Raw genomic sequence first — 6,271 nt, forward strand, 5'->3', positions numbered from 1 at the left:
GACCCGAGTTCAATTCCCTACTGCATCTAACATCAGTGGTGAGTGATATATCAACTGCCCTCCTCGCCCCTGGCTCCTCACCCCTCCCTTTACCAACATGAACTCACCGGCATGTTGCTGTATGATCAATTAACCATCATGACTGACATAGTGTACAGGAGACTTCATCCAGCAGTGGATTAACAAAGGGATGACATTGATTTTAAGATTACAAAAAGTTACACATCGAAAATCTGTAGTTGTCATAGCATGAACATGATGAATTTATATTAAATGTCAACCGGAAATGCGTAGCTTAATGCAATGTATTGCGTGGATATATGTGCACACAAACATGGCATTTAATTACATTTATTTATTATCTTCATGGGAAAAGTGCCTTCAGGCAGTATAGCATTCATGTGATTACATGCCAAGATCCATCCCTGTATCTTTAGACTAATCTAATTTCGTTTTGCATCTGATATCTAATGTAATAGTGATCATTTACAGCCCTTTGGCAAGCCACTGCTGAATGAAGGGCCTCACCATGGCTTTAGGGCATAGGGATTGTTTGACCATACTTCATCATGCTTGTCAATTCGGGTTGGAGAATGGGGGGGGGGAGGAGGTGTGGGGGCGTGGGTCAAAGGCCAGTTCAGACGTGAAAAGCCACTGATGTTAGCTGTGGTTGGGAGTCGAGCTGAGGTCACCAGGTTCACAGTGCATTATATTCACCACTACGGAACCAGTCACCCAACACAGTTATTACAGAAAGATTAACATTTGTGGAAAAAAAATGTAATAGTACTGTGTTAAAGCATTGTCATTGTCACGAAGGGATGAGCTAACAGTAATTACTTTGAAGTAGGGGCGCAGGTAAACTTTGGAAGTTGGTGGTGTCTTATTAGCATGCCTATGTGCTGACTGTAAATTTCCACGTGGGCTGCCTGTGTGAATTTGTGTGTGTGTATGCTGGCTGTGAATGTGCAGATGTGCTAACTGCATGAATGTGTGTGTGTGTATGTGCTGAGTGTGTGTGTGGATTGACTGTATGTATGTATGTTAAACTTCTTTCACACTGTACGTCGCCAACCATGTAAATCGGAGGTGCGGGGGAAGGACAACAATCTAAACACAAAAAGCAGTTCTAAAGAAGCGAGTTTTAAATCCAGATGTAAAAGTGCACGGCTCCAGCGGCTTATTAATATCGGAAGGAAGAGCGTTCCAGACGGCTGCTGCGAGGATGACCGGAGTCAGTGTGATGGTTCCTTGACGAGATCAGCGGCGACGTCAGCGCGGTGCTGTGGTTCATTTGTGGCGAGCACTTCGTGTGCAATGAGTGCCAACCTTACAATGTATTTGCTCGGCAACTGGGAGCCAATGCAGTTGGGCGAGAACAATTAAATCATGATTATGGGAAGAGATGGTGGCTGGTGGTCAAGGCCGACAACGGTGTGACCGCCAGAGATGGTGAACGCACGTGTGATAGCGGATGGCCTCGACCGTGGAGATGGAGCGATACTACATCATCTCGTGTGCTAGCAGCCCACATGGACCATTGCATCACGAGGCCGTGCCGATTGGGCGAAGGCTTGGGGAGGCTTTTATCCAGCATTGTTTAGGGAATGGTTGATAGTGATAATGTCATAGTTACATTTTGAATGAGAATTGTACAATTTGAATGAATAGCATGTCCAGATAGGCCCTGAGATATACAGCATAGCTAAAGGGTCTAAGAATGCATTGATTTATATTTGATGCTTAAGCTCACGACGCATATATTGTATTGTATGCGTATAGGAATCGATTTATTTATTTAATAGATATATGTAATGGGCCAACAAGACCCTCAATGCATTACAGGCCACTACATTAACAACATTGTGTTTTTTTTTCTCCCCTTGAGAACATCATCAAATCAAAGGTAAAAGTTCAACTATGAAATTGCTCATATCGCTGCTGGCAGCAGGGCCTCCACTAGAGGGGGCTCAAGTGAGCCCCTCGGGAGGGAATTTGGCCTAGTCTTCCATGCTGGCCAAACGTCTTGGAAGACGTTCGAGTACCCACACTTTACCCCGCCGCGCCCAATAAAAACAAAGAATCCACAAGGCACGGGCACAGCATCGTCAGAAAAAACTAAAAATAACGCAATAAAGTGTTGAAAAAAAAATACGTGTGTTGAAAAGGCTTGACAGAATATTGGTGCCAGAAAGATGTGGCACTACTTGAGCATACCGTCACAAGACAGAGCAAAGTGAAAACGAATTACTACATCGTGATGATGATGACGACCGTTGCACAGGACTTGCTTGTGTGCACTTTTGCGTGTAAAAACATCGATATACGTGGAGGGAAAATTTTAATTAAAAAAAGGGATTTGTTTACGCTGATTTGAAGTAAATGACACGAGCATGCCCGTGCGTGTAGGCACATGCCTCTGGGTCTTCCTCCACACGCGAGCTGCCATTGAACTATCTTGTTGTGTACCCGGTTTATAATTCTGGAAGCGGGGGTATTTAAAATCGTGCCCATTTGTTTCACCTGTCGCCCCAGGTAAACTAACTGGCCCTCCCTGTTTGGTGTGCTGTCCATTATACCATGGCAGCATCCATTCAAGAGTGTGTGGTGGTCAAACGGTGGTGAATGTAACATTTGCATTTTTTTTAAATGAAAGCTGAGTGTAAAATTACTTAAACGTCTGTTTCACGAATCGAATAATTAAATGTACATTTTGTATGTTTACCAGGTAAGGCCCACTGAGCTATACAGCTAGTATTCAGAAGCTGCCTGGCTATAACAAACGATTGCTCAACGCAGTGGCTAATTATGTGGGAATTTATAGCAGCCAAATATTATTAACGCATGTTGATTCCCAATGTAGAGGGAAAAACCAGAGGACCCTGAGAAAAAAATAACCCACGCTACCACGGGGAGAACATGCAAACTCCAAATATACAGGTGTCGGGATCGGACCTACGACCTCTTGTATACCAAGCGAGGTAGTTAACATCTCGCTACTGTAGCGCCCAAATAGTTCAGAATTGGTGAATGCTACACGTTCGTAATGTATGGAAACCAGATGCGTTTTAAATTGGCACGTGAGGTTGTTGTTCCCAGCTTACCGTGTGGTCACATTGTAACCACATAGGCGTCTGGAGTATTGTATGCTTTCCGTAGCGTGCAACCCTTTTGTAAATACGATGTTAAGATAAAGACCTCCCCGAAGTTGTGTCAATCATAAGGGTTGTTCGTGCAAACCTCGCCGTGCTGCTCAGTGCGGAATGGCGGCGAAGAGTGAAAGGGAACACAGGACCGGTTCAGATATTAATCGCCACTCATGTTAGCCGTTTGCAGGATTTAAACTTTTTCCAGGTTTATCGCGCAGCAGTGTTGGAGGGGCTGAAAGAGGGTGCTAAGGATCATGCCACCCGCCTCCTTCGAACGTCTTATAGTCTAGCCACAAAAATGTTGGCACAGCCTTTCATCGTGTACAAAGGCCAGACTGCACAACAGACAGGAGATGATCCGTCTATGTCACCCACCCCCCTTTAAACAAGGTCACGTTGCAGGCCCTTAGCCCAGCATGCCAACCAGTTTTACCAATCCTCGTGATCCCAATATATCATTTCCAATACCAAGGGCGAAGATAAATTAATCCACACACACACATTTAAAGGTATCCACATACCTGCATGGTTAAATATTGGGCGATTTGGCTGCACAGACACAGACTCTTTGGTCGGCAGTTGCATTAGCAGGCAGTCACAGGTTGTCTACCTTTGTTATGATTGGGGAATGTGTTTTCTGGAACAGCAGTTTGACGTGTATGTACAATTGGATGTATTACCAAGGTGGTGTTAACTTGCAGTTAAGCAGTTAAGCAGCAGATGGCAGAGCAACAAAATTATTCCAGGTTTCCTGAACAGTACAGAATGATGTGCCACTGTGGTGAGATGTTAACCACCTCGCCTGGTCTACAGGATGGTCGTGGGTTCAATCCCGACCCTGACGCCTGCTGTATATTTGGTGTTTGCGTGCCATTTTCCCCGTGGTCGCGTGGATTTTTATCCGGGTCCTTCGGTATTGCCCATTTAAAACACGCGTTTAGAGTACAGTAAAACCTTGGATTGCGAGTAACTTGGTCTGCGAGTGTTTTGCAAGACGAGCAAAATTTGATAAACGAGCGAGGTCTTGAAATACGAGCAGTATGTAGACGTACTCTTTGGTTCTATTCGGTAAAGTCACGTAGGTAAAAAATAAAACAACAAAAATCACGACGTTTCGGCCACAACACAAGCGGCCTTCTTCAGGTGAAAGGGACAGACCTGTTGGGACGACAGAGCTTCAATAAACGCTGTTAAGATTCGTAGCGCCCTTTTAAGCTGGTTGAGCGAAAGTCAGGCACCCAAGCAGTAGAATTTGGCATTGAAAAAGGTTGAGGGATTAGCTTGTGACTGGTCACAGAAATAGCTATGTTTAAGTTGAAGCCTACACATCCACAGAGCAACCTAGTACTCGTCACAGAAGTAGCTTTGTTGAACTCAAGGCTTGCACATCCACAGAGGTACCTCGTACATGGACGCCAATGGGTGCTGCAACAAATCAACTATCATACAGTAAACTGATGTGAAAAAAACCCAAGTCTAACTTACATCAATATAATAAATATGCTCAATATATTCTTCAATAAGCTGAGCTTATTGAAGAAAGGGACCATACTGTCTCGAGGACAGCGCTGGAGTGAACACAGCCAAGCTCAGACCGCGACCTTTGAGCTGTGTGAGAGGAATTAAGGTGAAGGATGTCATTCCTGACTTACAGTACCCCGGGGTTTACAAATTGAGTTGTTCCTGCGGTTATTGCTATATCGGGGAGACGAAGCGACATGTCTCTGACCGAATTCGCGAGCACAAATCAAATTTGAAACACGGCAGAACGAATTCTTCTGCCGTAGCTGATCTTCTGTGACCAGTACTAGGTTCCTCTGTGGATGTGTAGGCTTCAACTTAAACATAGCTATTTCTGTGACCAGTTACAAGCTAATCCCCTTAGCTATTTCAATGCTAAATTCGATTGTTTGATTTGTGCTGGGTGCCTCTGTGGATGTGTAGGCTTTGAATTTACATAGCCATTTCTGTGACCAGTCACAAGCTAATCCCTCAACCTTTTTCAATGCTAAATTCTACTGCTTGGGTGCCTGACTTTCGCTCAACCAGCTTAAAAGGGCGCTACGAATCTTAACAGCGTTTATTGAAGCTCTGTCGTCCCAACAGGTCTGTCCCTTTCACCTGAAGAAGGCCGCTTGTGTTGTGGCCGAAACGTCGTGATTTTTTTTACCTACGTGACTTTACCGAATAGAACCAAAGAGTATGGATCCTTGCAGTCACGAAAGCTTCAAATCTAGATGTAGACGCTTGTCTGCCGAGCGTCACGTGATCGCAACTGAGCCAATGGTTCTTCTCTCTCTCTCGCTGCGGGATTGTGGGTAATCGTCTCCCATGCTCGGTCTCAGTCCGCGTGCCTCACTCGTATAGTCAACATCCGTGCGAGCGTATACTGTTTACTATAGTACTATAGTGTTGTGACCACGTGTGTACTGTTTACTACAGTACTATAGTGTTGTGACCACGTGTGTACTGTTTACTACAGTACTATAGTGTTGTGACCACGTGTATACTGTTTACTACAGTAGTGTTGTGACGTGTATACTGGTTACTACAGTATATTGTTGTGACCACGCGTATACTGTTTACTATAGTGTTGTGACCACGTGCGTGTGCGTAAAGCATTTTTTTTATTTTGTGTCCAAGTGTAGTGACTGTTCTTTAGTAACTGTACTACAACAATGGCCCCCATGAAATCCTCAAAAGGAGGCAAAAGCTGCTTGTGTTGTGGCCGAAACGTCGTGATAATTTTATGTTTTATTTTTATTATTTCCCTTCTACGTGACTTTACCGAAAGAACCAAGAAGATGAATCCATGCAGTCACGAAAGCTTTAAATCAAAATATAAGCATTGTCTTTGACACTGATTGGCCTACACCAGAGATATGGCCTCGTCTCACCAGTGTCAGACCGGAGAACACCAAAATATGAACAGTGCAATGACAATGCACGGATAGCTCTGGGTTGACGGCGATATCGTAAGATCTGCTAATTTGGTGGTGCGTGTGCGTATATACGTTGAACTTGTTTCGCACCGTACGCAGACAATCTAGAATACAAAAAAAAACGTTTTGGGAGTGCGAGCAAACTGCGCACACGAAAAGAACACGAAAATGAATGTCGGG

This window comes from Petromyzon marinus, chromosome 15, assembly GCF_048934315.1.
Source record: "Petromyzon marinus isolate PM22_M1 ecotype Great Lakes invasive population chromosome 15, UKy_Petmar_22M1.pri1.0, whole genome shotgun sequence".
Classification (NCBI taxonomy): domain Eukaryota; kingdom Metazoa; phylum Chordata; class Hyperoartia; order Petromyzontiformes; family Petromyzontidae; genus Petromyzon; species Petromyzon marinus.